A 15,830-nucleotide genomic window follows, 5' to 3' on the forward strand; every position below is an offset into this window, starting at 1 on the left:
CGATCTTGGAGGTGAAGATGCAGGATGTGGAGGACAGATAGACAGATTTGTAAACAACCTTAAAACAATATAAAACAATTTGTAGATCTATGAGTTCAGCTCATGAAAAACGGGGCTCATGAAAAAACTCTGCCGCCTATCAAATGAAGCATTTCCTAAACTAACAGCATGACTCAGGGTGGACTCAGCCAGCTTCAAGACAGCAGGGCATAACACACGGCCGTTCCCTGTTAAATCGCCTGAAAACAAAACCAGGGTGCTACAGCATAACAACACAGACCTCTGCACACATTAGGCTGCTCGGATACAATTCGACTAAGCCAGACATGTCTTGGATCTTGGCTGAGATGGACGGCCTAGCGCTGCAGTGTTTCAGTGTTTACACTCACTATATAAATGAGCCTAGCGGCTAGAGGACTTTTAGCTAGCAGCTTAATCCCGAAAAGAACATCATGAATATTGATTAATAAAATAATCGGGCTGCCTTATTGGTATGTCACAGATTTGAAAATTTGCCAATCACTGTCAACAAACAATTAGCAAAAGCCAGAAAAGAAACCCAAAACCTTCAGCACAGAGCAGACTTTTCAGTACAGAGAGCGAAAGCACACTGTCATCGTAGCTGTGTCTGCCACTGCAAGTAACAAGCTAACAAATTGCATCAACAAATAAAAGATGCTAACTACACTTACCATTCTGATGTCAGAAACTATCTCTGCAGGTCGCAAGTGTGTCCTTTCTGACAAGCCCAATTGGTTAAATTGGGCGTCTGTCTGAACCTGGCTTAAGGCTTTAACATGTATGGCTAAATCTCTCTGAATTTTGTGACAAACCAACAGTTGAATTTTACTCAAAATCAGAAAGAAATGGTGCCAGAGAAGGTGCTAAATTCAGAGGATCAAAGGATAGATTGTCTGGGAACCATGAATGTCTGCCCCAATCCATCTTGTAGATACTGAGATATTTTACTACACTTTGACCTGCTGGTGACGGTAGATAAAAACACGGTATATCAGGAAAACAGGAGTCAGTAGGATTCATCATCAGAGACGAATCCTTTTTGTATTCAATCCAATGTGTTCTTAATATTGCTTTCTGCATCTCCATGGATGTCCCAAACTACCTCTGCAGTTCATCAAGTGTGCAAATTACTATTTGTGATGTCTTATATCTTTTCCTGTGGCCTTACCCAGAGAATGTTTGGAGAGTATATCTGATTTCACTTGAAATTGCAATGGCCAAACCACCACTAAGTCATCAATCAACCTCAATTCATTTGAGGTTTGATTGAATTTCATAATTTCCTTCAGTCTGAGAGGTTCTGGACATCGATAAACCCAATATTTGTGTGACTGTTAGTCAAATGAGAGGTACAACAATGATATTTTAAAAAAGGAGCATGTTGAACTCAAATATTTTATTTCCCCTCTCTCTGTTGACAATCGTCACGATATGAATTATACGAACCTATGCAAAGTATTGCTCTTAATGTTATGAAAGAACAATACCAGAGAAAAACAATAAATGTATAATAGAAGCAGAACAGAAGGACAATACAGAACAGCAGCTCTAAATGCTATGTAATTGTGAAATAAAAATGTCCAAAGTTACATAGTATTTCACAGATATGTTTTGAATATCAATATATCAACATGCTGTGTAAACAAGCAATTTCTATATAAAAACACAGCAAAACATTTTTTCTCAGCGGAGCATGCAACTCGCATTAAAATAAACAGGCGGTATTTCATTTATAATTTAATTTGCTTTTCAGACGATTCTCTTTTATCACTGTTTTCACATTCCACTAATACAGAAATGATGTGTGACTAGTATTGTCTTTATATTTCAATGTCACCCTTGCCTTTATGTATAGAATAACACTGAACACTTTGTGTCTCATTAGAGTATGTTGGCGATACAGATGAACTGTATGCATATGTTAATTTAACTACGACAAATCTTAGTGATGTCCTTTTTCTCCATTTCAGTGAGTGTGTGCCATAAGACAGAGGTGTGGAAAAGGCAAACTAAAATCATATTAATAGAAACATAATCTCCTCTTTCATCTTTAATTTTTCACCGTCACATCAGAGCGATGTAGCACTCATCATCCTCTTAATTAGCTGTCAAAGTATGGCCGAGAGGACTTCCATAAAAGATGCTTCCCTTGACGCAGGACAATAGAGGAAATGGGGAGGGTGGTTTCTAGGATATTTCACTGTTTTCCTTTAGTCTCTTTTAAGGCCACAGTCCTCTTGGGTGCTAGCTGTATATATCCTAACTGGAAATGGAAGAGGCAAAAAGGTGAGGACACAAATTACATAGTGTGACACATGTCTGGTAATGTCCTAGTCTCTTCTTCAGTTATTAGTCATTCCTGCAGCTATGCTCAAGCACACAAACAGACAAGACCTAAATATCTGTATTTTGAATATTATCATGAGACTATTACTTTAATAACTCAACAGCACTGAAGAAACATATTGTAAGCATATTTGTTTAAAACAAATCTCCCTCTGACAGTGGTGACTTTAGAACTAAGGGAGGTGTTACTAATCTGGTGACAGTGGCCTCATAACAACCTACAATTCCAAAGTTTATACCACACAAGTCAATGGCTTCTTGCTTAACAACTTTACTTAACTATTGAGTCCAAAAAATAACAATCTTGAGAATGCAAATCATGTGAAGAGTAGGTTTTTGTCACCACCGTTAGACGTCACCACCGTCAGGTTTTCTGTCTGACAGTGGTGACATACAGTCTGAAAAACCTTAAATATGTGCAAAGGAACCCCTGATTATAACCTTGATTCTTTTTATTCATGAAAATATTTTTTAATTTCCAACAGAATTAGCACTTTTCTTTGTGGGACATGTTTTTGTCAAAGTTTCAAGAATTAGTGATGTACAAGTCAAATCAATCAATCAAATGTATTTAAAGGTTCAATGTGTAGAAATTTCTCCATATATCACAATCAACTCTCTCGCGCCAAGCAGTGCAAAGTATGTACTACAGCTACAGTAGCCTTTACGCTTCAAAAAGCCAGTCTTTTGCTCTTTTAAATATCCTTTTTGCTTTTTCTGGGCAAAGAAGAAATTTGGATTTTGAATATGTGTGGTCCTCCATCTATCCTTCTTCCAACTTGCCGGGGCCGGGAAGCGATGAGACCCATTGGCAGCATTAGCAGCACCTTTGAGATTATTATGTGATAGCAAAAACGCAAAAGGCGGAGCAGTGTGTCCTGTATGTCCCTTACCGGCAAACGTATTTCAAGATGGCGCATAAATATGGAGCGTCAACCCCAGTTTATGCAAATGGTCATGTAAAATGCCAAGCCAATAGGAATACTTGAAATTGATGGTGGTGGTAAATATTCATGAAAAAGGACTAGTTTATGAACAGGCTACACAGACTTTGATAATGAACAACTAAACACATTACACACTGGACCTTTAAAGTCTAAAATCACCATTAGACATGGTCTCAGTGCACTTTACAATTAAAGGAAGACAATTAACAAGTAACAAAAGAATTGAACAGCACTGAAGCAGTAATATTAAACATTACAAAACCAGCAACATAAGACAATAAATGAATAGGTTTGTTTGTGAAGGACACAGAAAGGATGATGTGTTATGGTTGGCTATAGTATAATGAGTAAAGGTGGGTTTTCAATCTAGATTTAAAAATATCAACTGAGTGAGCTTCTTTAACATGTAGTGCGGGGCCATTCCACGGTAGGAGAATGCTCTATAACAAACTGATCTTTTGTTTACTATGGGAATGACCAGGGGACCAGCATCAAGGGAGCAGAGAGAGTGTGCCAGTGTATATGGTGTAATAAGCTCAGATAAATAACGTGGTGCGAGTCCATGCAGGGCCTTATATGTTAAAAGAAGAACCTCAGCTCCAGCTTGCACTGGGAGCCAGAGGCCAGAATGGATGTTATGTGATTGTATTTTCTAGTTTTTGTCAAAATTCTGGCTGCAGTGTTCAAAGCAAGTTGAAGGCCTCTAGTGGCACAATTTGGAAGACTAGAAAAAAGGGACATTGCAGTAATCAAGTCGGGAAGACGCAAATGCATGGATATACCAGTTTCAGCATCTCAAAATGTATCTCAGTTGTTTGTTGTACCTAACAATGTAAAAGTGGGTTCCTGATGTGCAGGTGGTGGAACTCACAGTTCTAAAGAGCTTCTCCATTACCATATTCAGCCCATTTTGTCTGCCTCATTTACAATCTGATTGGAGTTTGGGCACAGCAGAGCAGAGGCCAGGCTACAATTGAAAAATAATGAATTAGTGTCACAATTAGTAACAGGGTTAACCTTCTTATTGCACAAAGCAGGAATATGTGTTCCTCCTCTTCGTGGTGTATGAATAGTGTTTGTGTGTGTTAGTGTAAGTGTGTGTAAGTTGAAAGTGTTTTTGTGCTGAGTGCTTGTGCATAATTTTCATCAGTAATTGTTACTAATGAGATGTCTAGCAATCTGCCAGTGGATTGCACACTTCTGTACATTCTATCTTGCCTGGTTCGAGACCTTTGAATCTGCCCCACTGAGTAGACTGAGTCGTCTGGCAGTATGACATGAAACAGTGGTTTCTCGGTTAAAAAAGATGGATGGATGGCTGGAGAGATGGATGAATAGATAGATGGATAGATAAAAATGGATCCAATGAGCAATCCAATCAGGGATCCAATGACGTTGCAGTGGGACTAACGGCTAGCCAATTAACACCATGGGCAGCATGCCGTTGTCATGCTGTTGTCAGGCTGTCACAATATTGCAAAAAAGTTTGTTTTTACTGTGCTCCACTCCAATCTTAATACCCCAAGCAAAACCAGTATGTTGACACTGATAGGTTGGTCTCTAGTGATTAGTTAAGGGAAATCGAATCCCCCTCCCACACGGAATCAATGAGAGTGGAAGCAATGTGGGACTAAACATGGAAACGGAGTGTAACGAGTTGACAATTAATTCTGATATCAGGCAACATTCTATCCTGAAGTTCTCTTTTCAGTGCATTTGTCTGCTTTTATCCATTTACACCTTGGTATACACTCTATACAAGAAATACCTTCTCTGTTAAATGTTACCGCAGACTGAATACTAGATGTGTATCAGGGTATATCCAGTAGATAATGCCCACCTGGAGCTAATGAAAGCTTTGATATAAAAGAAGGCAAGAGAGGCACAATACTTTACAGAATAGCTACTGCTCCATTTTGAAGCTCCTATATAGTGAAAGCATTGTTTCTTTTAACATTGAGCTGCCACAACCTAAACTGAGTTAAAATATAATTTAGTTTATTACTTATAAAAGAGCCAGAACTAAAGGAAAATATCTTTGGTCAAAGGGCAATGCTGATTAAAGGAGTTGTTGGTGTGCACCAGCTGTCGACTGCTCATTGAAACCAAACCTTTTTAATTTTTTACAAAATGTATTTAAGCTTAGCTTTAAAAAGAAAGTCATAAATAAAACCATACTTGAAAACAAAAACTTACATGAATAACTTTCCAAAAACTAAAACAGTCGTTTTCCAGATACATTATTTTTTTTCTTGCTTTTCCAAGGCAGAATGACGACATTTAGTAGTTTAATTTAGTAGAATTAAATCATACATTTCTTAGCCTGGGAGCTTAATGACTCCGGGAATTTTACCAACATTAAACCAAATCCATAGTGACACTGTCATTATAATGATTAAAAAAATATTACCTCTCATGGAGTAGTGAAAAAAAGTGAATATGAGAAAATAAGCAACTGTCAAAACACTTATCCTCATTGTTGCTTTTCAACTAGATGACACTGTGTAGAGATATCACTGCTTGCTGTGCGTGTAGTATATTGACACTGATATTGGCCAATGACAAACGGAAGGGACTGTAGGTAATTGTACACTGTGCAATTACTCTTCACTAGCTTGCAGGCAGGCAGTCGATACAATCACATTCTTGTTATGTTCATATGAATATATTCATCCTAACTTGGAAGGTATACTTCATTCACTGAATAAAGCAGATATGGGAGAGACATGTCTAAATGGAAAAGTTATTGAATGATTGATATATAACCCTGCAAGAATATTCAATCACACATTTTGGTTAATGAAAATGGACCGTAGAAATAGGGTAGGTGTAAGGGGTAGACGTGACAGCTTACTGGTTTCACTGCACAAGTCAGGACATCACCTCCCTATGCCAAAGCCACATGACAGTAACCAAGTCCAAATTTCAAATTGCACTGCTGTACTGAATAAAAATACACTTAACACAGAAATTAATGGAACAATTAGTAATTAACAACATACCAGGGGTGACCCAATAATATGGGTCTTGTTACAAGAAAATACTATTGTATAGTCCTATTATAAATCCTGCCTTTGTGAAGCTTCTGATGGTCAATTTCTGTTGTGGTTATGTCAGAGAGACTGAGACACTTAAATTTGCTAGTTTTACATTAATGTATTTTTTGTATCATATTTGATATGGAGTTTTAATGTTGTATATACTTAACTTATCTTGTCAAATCAAGTCAATTTAAATGGATCTTCAGTATCATACCACAATTTACAGTATATGATGTTATACTATACTCATAGGACTAATTAGTTAGCACTAATGTAAGAAGAAGGCACAAACGTCTGCCTGTAATGATGGGGTACAGACTGAGTGAATCAATAATCCATATAATAGTATCAAGTTTCTCAGATGAACATGTGATCATTACCGATCAGACTTAATCTGAGATATTCTGTCTTTAATTGGCCGCTCTCTGGACTGAGTAACAGTCTGAGTGCATAGCTAGCGTGATCTAATTTACACAATGACAGTATTATGTAAGACTCTTAAAAACAAATGTCTCCTTTGTTATCATATAATATATTGCCAGTTGTGGACATCAGCAGCAATACATCATGTTAAATGTATTTTGTGGATTTGGCACGGATATTGTGTTTTTCTATTGCATCCACTATGTGAAAATGTAATGCACTTAATTCTTTATTGTCTTAGTTCCAAAATATGGTAGTTTACATTTTTTTGTTATGGAGCAGTGCATCCTCTTTTTGCATTGTGTTTGACCTTCTTCCTCAAGTGCTGCTAAGAGCGTAGACAATTAATTTGTTGTGCTCTCTGCTAACTCCTGCATGCTTTCTGACAATGCTTGTTTGCCATTTCACAATGGAAGAAATGCTAGACATTAGATTTTCAGGCTCGGCAACAGGGAATAACTAGCAGTTCAAAGTTGGTACTCCACCTACGATCACAACTGACGTTTGGCTTCCAGATACAAATTCAACTCTATGATGTAGTTGGCTCAGGCCATCAAGCCACAGAACAATGCTCCTGATTAACTGGTCAGTCTCTCTCTGAACTTTTTTTGGTTTGAGACCGAAATGAACAGATTGTTGCTTAAAAGTGGAGGACATGTTCCTCCACAGGGTGGCTGGCCTCAGCTAGCATAATAAGGTGAGGACTTTAACGAGTCAGGAGGGCCTCGGTATTGAACTTCTACTCCTCCACAGAAACATGAGGGGTTCAGGCAATTGGTAGGATTCTCCTGGATAGCTCCATTTGGTGTTGCTCCAAGCCCAGTACACTTATGAGTTCCAGCATGAGTTTTATCAGTTAAAGAAAACCTGGCTGCTCTGCTCACTGTGTTTCCACTGTTTCCACACATTTTTCTTTTAAATGAACAGCAGCAAATGTACCATCTCTGCTGTGTGATTGTATTGCAATGTGTCAAGTTATCTCCCATTAATGACATTACACATTATTTTGAATTCCATGCAACAATAGGATACATTTTATACTGCAATAAACCCAAAGCTAGTGTGTATCAATATGCCATTTGTTTTAATTTTACTAGAGCAAGGATAATTGAAATGAATAAATCGAAGCTGCAATATTTGACCTCCTATCTGAAAGAATGAGGTATTAAATTGAAATGTTAAAATTTCCCATTTGTATTTTGAAAATAAATGACTCAGGTCAAACACTGAAATTCCCTTTAACTTCCATTTAAGGCATTTCAAACTAAAAACCTGACATTGCCAACATTAAACTACTGGGATATTTGAAATGGTACACCAAGCTGCAGTGTTATTGATTCATGTAGTGTAGTGTAGTGTTTAATGTAATGCATTACACCAATCTAGTACAGCATCATGAGGCATGCAACTTCAAATTCGTCAATAAGGTGCCTCCTTTTCCAAAAGCATGTCTTTTGATGGTTAAGCCGTTTTTGTATCACATTTTGTGTATTTGTGACTACCCAGTTAATCCTCAAGATATTAATCATAAAGGTAATAAAGAGATCAGTGCTAAGACTACAGCCATACTTAGGTAGTTATTACTTAACATAATGGCTTCACAGGAAGGAAGCGTTGCCAAGGCCAACACCAGAGAACAATGCAACCCTTTAGACCCGGATCCACTGTGGATAATATAATACAAAAAAATGAAACACAGCTGTGCTCACAGATGTTCATTTGGAATCCTCTTTCTCATGAAAGGGGGGGGGGGGTACAGTACGGAGAAACCAGAGGGAATCTGTTCGTATGGCTAATTGCTGTATCCTGGCCTCCACCTTTAAGTCTGCATTATCTTTCAGCTTAATTATTTAATAATTCATTTATAATAATAAGTTGCTCCTAAATCACAGTGACATTTAGCCATGCACTGTTAATTGTTACACAGTATATGGGTATTATGTGGTGTTTTAACCAAGGGCTTATTAATACAAGATGTTTATGTTTTAACTCGAATATTTTTGTGGTTCTGTGAAACTAGGTTCATTTTAAGCCTTTAGTCAATAAAAGCGCCTTTAAAACCCCAGAGAATAAACTGGGCAGACAAAAAAGCAAAAAATAAATAAGGTTTAAAATGTCAAACATTAGGGCTTTTTTTCTTCTAAACTTTTGGAAGGTTGACATTTTTGAAACAAGAGTTTCTCAACACACTGCAATAACTTTCAAAAATAGCACACTGTACTGGTGCATTACTTTGAATATAGTGAATACAAACATTTTCATGCACCTACTTTTCTTACTTTTTGGACTTTTTTTTCCACATTTACTTGCAATGATGTCTAGAGTATGACTTCCTAATATGAAGGGTTACTGATGAATGAATTGATGTGGTTTTACCACTCTAATACAAAATAAATGCTTCCCAAATCAATTAAATGTTATTAAATGCACTTGTTATACTACTAATCTACATTTCTACTGGTGTATGTGTAGATCAGAGTGATTTAAAATAGCTCCATCTGACCTATTCTTTAAATCTGGAAGATATAAACTTGCATCCAGTCAGGAATCTAGAGACACGAGATGGCTGAACAGAGGCTATTCCCAAGGTGTGTTGTTTACTTGAGGTTGAGCTGCAGCAGCTGAGCTTTGTTCATAAAATTACTCAAAATAACCAATTATCCATATTTGGCGGCGTATAGGAACAATCCCCAAGCCCCTGAGGATGCCTGTAGTCCTGACACTGACAGAAACAACTCATGTCACACAGTCTAAATTGAGCTTTTCTCATCGTTCCCTTTTTCTTCTCACTTTCAGTGTTCTGTCTGATTTTAGTCGATGTGTCTTTATGTGTCTGCTTTTACATTTGTCAGTCTGTTTTTATCAGCATGACTGTCAAATCAAAGTAAAGTATTGTATGAGCAAGGGAGACTTTGGAGCATAAGTATCCAGGTAATAAAGCAGTGGTAAAACAATAACATGATAGAACTTTTGAGGTGTGGAATATAGTGATTCATAGATGAAAAAAAGTTTTGCTTTAATGAGCCCATGGGTATAATTGTTATACTACCAGCGCTCTGTTTAATGTTTTCATTTTTTCTCTGTAGCTGAGGTAGTAATTCATCATGTACTGTTGAAGGATGGCTGGGCACTAGCATGGGGGTGGAACAAACATTGATCCAAATATGCATGTACAGGAGTATGGCTGTTTATGTGTCTATTTCTGACAGTGTGTGAAACAGAAAGGGAGGAAATTAAGTATTGTATGGTAGAGTCATTTAAATGAGAAAAGTGTAACAGAAGTTACCTCAGAATTTCAGAGAATTGTTTAAAATATAAGAAAATATATTTAAATTGAGCATTAAAATTATGTATGGAAAAAGTAAGAACTATTATATAACAAAACATCTATCAGTCCCTCCAGGATTTTGCTGACTTTTTTTAAATTGTTGCAGCCCAAAATACCTGATGTTGTGGGAGCATCTGTAAAAAATTGTAATAAAAGTTGCTATGTTTTTGTATGTTTGTTGCAATGAAGTTACGTGAGACAGAGAACGCTACAAAAAAAATAGTGATTTCTTTTCTTTGTATAGTTCTTTAAAAATAACAAGGAAACTTGTTTTGGGAAGAAGAAAACTCTGGGCTGAGTTTTCCTAGTAACCAAAAAGGCTCACAATGCTGCAAATGTTGGTATAATATGAAGATGGCTGGTGCATTTAAGACAAAAAATAATTTATTGAATGAATAAAATCTGAAAATGTCCGTCAGTACCTTGTTTTTTTACATTCTTTACATTGTTAGTTCATATCTGTCTTTTATTCTCTGTAAAGCGTCCTTGAGTGTTAGAAAGGCGCTGTTAAATAAAATGTATTATTATTATTATTATTATTTCTAATCCTGGACTTGGACACACATTCATACGGTTTGATAAACGTACATATTGGGCTTTAACTTACTGCACTTACAATAACTTCCACCGTGTGTGTGCATCTGTGTGCGTGTCAGTCGCGGGAGGAACTCAGCGGCTCCGCCCGTTGCTGAGAGCCTCCAGGATTGAAACAGCAGCCTCTTCAGCGACATCAGAGTAAAAAAAGCGTTACAGTACATTGATGTTAAAATGTATACAGGTTGGCAGGATGGTCTGAATGTTTTGCACGGCCGTTTTGTTGGTAAATGTGAGATGTTCGAGTCACACACATCTCATTAGACAAGGAAATTAATTTGGCCATGTACGTGGGACGTCAACCTGTTCTCACTCCTGCTGGGTCATTGGCTCTCAGAGTCAAATACTGATATGAGTCACAGTCTGGCATGTGGGACTGGTCTAAATCGCGGGAAACTCAGGTTATTGGGCAAATTTGCGAAAAGGTTGCAGTGATTGGTAAAAATTGCGAGTTGCACCAAAGTCACGGTGATTGGTAGAATTTACGTGAATTGGCGTGATCGCAACATCGCGAAATCCTTGAGGGACTGCACTGTGTGATATATGCCGTGGGATTATAGAATTTTAATTGGCACTTAGGTGAATATACTAACTTTAGATATTATAGCGGCTTTGCCGTATATAACTGACATAATAGTGCTAATACTATTGATAACGTTTCATCTTATGTTGAATGTGCAAAATAATGGACTGTATCAGAATATATATGTAATAACTTTCTAATTAATAATATCCTCCTCATAGAAAATGTGACTAAAGGTTATACTGCAGTGTAGACTAAGGTAATACATTAACATATCTCCAACCCCTTAATTTGATAATGTTTCGAATTGTATTGACTTAGGTCTCGGGATTTGCATTTTATTATAATTCTAAAAGCTTCCCTTGGTTTAGTTTATCTAATATTGTAAAAGAGATGGGGTATGAACAAAAAAAAATTGAGCTGAAATGATTAATCATTTGATTTGTCGTTTAACATAAAATGAATTCCCTGCAGGTCAAAAAGAGGTCAAACACTTTTTTAAAGTGTTTTTAAAGGAATTTAACTTAAATTTAACTATTTTTCTGACATTTAAATATAGACTGATTGATCCCTTTATCAAGCAAAAAAAGAAAATCAACTGATTAATTGATTATGAAATAATTGTAAAAAAATTACATATAAAGTTGTTTTCTTTCTGAATGGTGAGGGGAAAATATCCTAAAAGCTATGTCTATTGCCAATGGGTACTTTTTAAAGTGACAAAAAAAAGATTGATTTTTGTTTTCATGTCCAGCAAGCTGTGTAAGAATATCATGATTTTTCTAACTTTACTTGTATTGCTCCCTGGTGAATTGTAAGGTGGTATCACATTTTAGTCTACATATCAAGCAAATGTGATGGATGGCCCTGGAGAGGGAGGTGGGGAAATTAAGAGAAACAGAGACATACAGAATGTTGAAATTAAGATGAAAATTGGGACGAAAAGCAGAAATGGGCTGGGTGGATTGGACATGGTGGGGATAGAATTCCACTGGGCAAACTTCTAATTAGTTCTGCTAGCCCTAGGCAGTGTATTGCCACTGGCCTTGTAGCATACAGAGTTCCTGCAAGGCCTCTTATAGAATGATTGACCGCTCTGGCAAAGAAACTGATGATAGCTATCATAAGCATAGCACTTGCATTTAATTACCCTGGGGTTTACAATGCATGATAAATACCCATACGCATAAAGATCGATAATTGGCATTTACAGTTTGGACTATTAACCATCAGACCTCCTTGTGAGCCTTTGCAAAAGTCACCCTTACTAGCACACAGAGTCCATGCATTTGGTTCCAGTTCTGGAACTATGGAAATCCACCTTCATTATGAATCAATCTGTCTATGTAACCTGCGTATGTCAGAGCATTTGTCTCTGAAATGTTGTAGTATGCACTACTATTTTATTGTTGGTAGATTCATAATGTTACAGAAATGGACTGTTTTGTGCGGCCGTTTTGTTTCATGGGCTTGTGAGTGATAATTTCATTCCACTACAGGAAAGAAAACAGGAGCGTGACTACAACTAACTTTCTATGTACTGCTCCTTAATTGGCCAGCAAGGGAAATCAGCCATTGAAATGGTGTCACAGTAAATGTGTGCTATCCCAATGAGCGAGTGGTAGGGGAACTTCAGGGGCCAGCATTAGCAGCATCTTTAAAAATGACTCCTTTTTTACTACAGGAGAGATTATGCAGTTAAATGGATGGCAATGAGAGAGAAGGTGAAATAATATCATGCCTTACTATGCTTAACATCTACTGTAACTATCACAGGATAAGCATCAAAGATAATTAATATAATGGTATGATGGGTGTTTTAAATGTCCTTTGCTGTCACTGGTTTCCCAGTCAATACCAGAATAAGATTATCAGTGCAGAAAAAAACCATGACGATCAATTGATCATAAACACAATCAGAGAGGCCAGCCTTAGTGTCGGTTATCATTAATAGGAATCTCACAAACATATGGCAAATGTCAAAGTAAGTTGCTTTAATTACAAAAATGATGTGAATTCACCCACAGTCATTCCAGACTGGTTCTCTCATATGATATGCCCTCATTAATTCATATTATATTCACACCGCTCAGAGTTGTTTTCACACGTTCTTTTTCCTTTTTTCTTTTCCTGACAGGTCACACAAATGGACTAGAAAACTCCAAGGGATTGAATGTGGAACTGTGCAAGCGTTGAACATAGTTCATTTTTATATATTTCCTAGAAGTGTTGATTGTTCTTAGCTGAGCACACGGTGGAGAAACGGAAAGTTACAATTTGCTTTCACAATTTCACAACTTATTTTTATTCCTTGGAAGTTGTTCCTGGGTCTATATTACCATGCAAGTTCCGTGACACACTATCTGTTATCTCTTTAAACAGATACGTACCAACATCAGAATGCAGAATCTGGAACAAAGGGAAAATATGTTGCTACTGGAAGCTTCTGGTTTCTGTTTGTAGTCTGTTTGTAGTGCGAGTAGTATTGACCAATCACACTGAGCTTTGGTTCAAATGGAATCTCGAAACCCATAAGCTATTCTAGACCAGGCACACAAGGGAAGTATTGGACCGGATATCTGCTGGAGACACAGGAAATCCAAAAATATTAGATGTTGCACCCAGAGGCTAAATCATCAACAGACCTATAGCTGATCCGAGATCTGTAATGGCTCTTTATTGCATACTGGGGATTTAAAATCCTGTAATGTTATACATGACAAAAATGACAATAGGATAAATAATTGCCACCTTCGACACCAATTAAAAACCAAATAATGATCTGGTGATTTTTGAAAAATAATATTTTTTTCCCAAAATGCACTTATTTAGATCCTCATAGTAATATAATAACAAAAGGAGCAATATCAATTTTTATAGTTATGTATTAAAAATTGTATTACAAATGTTGTTCAAGTTTGGCCTAACCTGGCACACACAGGTACCAGAGGGTGAAGAGTAGCCAAGCTTCAGGGGTGAAGTGCTAATTTTTACAAATCAGAGCGCAGCTATGCGCGTGTGCAGTTGTGGCTTGTTTCATAATGTTATATAACCACCGTTCCTAGGGGGGCAAGTTTACATACATTAATATACTATACTCAATATAATTGACGGTAACACTTTAAAATAACCATCACTAATAAATGGTAACTTGATAGTCATCTTTAGTTAATAGGTATTTTACTCTTAAAAGACAATTAAATGATTATGATTTCATAATGCTTACTCATTATTAGTTATAATTATACATTACATTCATACATACATACATCATTAGTTTAGTGTCATATACAATATTAAGTTTATACTTTCAGACAGTTGGTAATACCTTCTCAGTGGTTAATAATTGTTTTGTAAACCGTCTACAAACATTATTTTAATAATTATAAAGTTGCAACTAATCCACATAATAATAAATGTTTTAATTTAAGTTAATTAATTTGGCCCCATTAATTAATTTTTGGCGATCTATAAAAGAGATGATTATTTGATTATTGTAACACTGATAGTAGATATTTAAATAATGTTTATAGAGACTTTACAAAGTCTTTGTAAACCCTTAACAAGGTATTATTTTCATCAGATGCAACTTTACAATAGACATCCAAATAATGCTTTCTTAATCATTAAAAAAAATGTTAATATACTGTAATATAGAAACTGTTTTGAATGTAAACAATAAACTGTTATAACATAAATTAAAGCATAACTTATAATTTGTAAACATACAACAAGTACTCTTTTGTAAAATAACTATTAATTTAAGCTTAATTAACAATCAATTTACCATTTATTAGCAATGGTTATTATAAAGTGTTACAAAAGTGGTATTTGTTTTAAATTATTGAAGTTACTTACTGTGGAGGAAAAGTTTATTTTGCATTTTGATTTGATTTTGATTGATCCTTGACAACAGCTAAGTGGGTCACTTGTATAACTTGTTGATTCACTGTTGTATAACCATTATTATTGTTTTGTGATTCATTTATCAATTGTATTATTGTTTTGTGTTTCATTTATCAATTATATAACTTGTTTTGATTGCGCATGTTTTGAGAACGGCTTTCCATCGAGCTCATGTTTTGAGAGACGGCGCTCCTGTTTTTGAAACATGGTTTCGAGGCAGGTGCGCCGGACTCAGCAGGGCATCGGCTGAGAGCAAGGATTGGCCCCTCCGCTCACACACGATCCCTTGTTTGTTAAGAGAATAAAAAGACGGAGAAACCCTCGGTCCGACAGAGTCAGCTGGGAGTCACGTACGGGACGTCCAGCCACGTTGATGCTGCTCTGTCCGGACTGACGGCTCTCCAGTCCTGTGTCAAGGTAAGAGCTTTGGAGTAGAGTTTACTCTGCATCACGTATGGAGTGCATGTCTGATGCATGCTGTTTGCTTTGCCGTATTCTGTGGGGAATAAAGAGACACGTTTATTCTAGCAGGTACAGCCTCTGAGTGTTTGTCTGTAAAGGAGAGTGTACTTTACAGTGTGTATTGACAGTGTGAGTTTGTTGCTCACAGCTGTGCCGTATTCTGTGGCAGGATAACGGGATAGTTAATCCTAGCAGGAAACAGTGTTTTGTGTTTATTGACAGTGTGAGTTTGTTGCTCA

The 15,830-nt window shown here is 36.6% G+C and overlaps 2 long non-coding RNA genes across 2 annotated transcripts in view; both read right to left on the minus strand.

Moving 5' to 3' along the window:
- The window catches only part of LOC116696768 (uncharacterized), a 59,099-nt gene that overhangs the window by 15,199 nt on the left and 28,070 nt on the right, over positions 1-15,830 (minus strand). The gene's annotated exons all lie outside the window — the stretch shown is intronic.
- The window catches only part of LOC116696769 (uncharacterized), a 15,388-nt gene continuing 6,414 nt past the window's right edge, over positions 6,857-15,830 (minus strand). Inside the window, exon 3 of the long non-coding RNA XR_004333825.1 lies at positions 6,857-6,867. This is a non-coding gene — a long non-coding RNA (uncharacterized LOC116696769). The remainder of the gene's footprint in view (positions 6,868-15,830) is intronic.

The sequence above is a fragment of the Etheostoma spectabile genome, chromosome 10, assembly GCF_008692095.1.
Source record: "Etheostoma spectabile isolate EspeVRDwgs_2016 chromosome 10, UIUC_Espe_1.0, whole genome shotgun sequence".
Classification (NCBI taxonomy): Eukaryota; Metazoa; Chordata; class Actinopteri; order Perciformes; family Percidae; genus Etheostoma; species Etheostoma spectabile.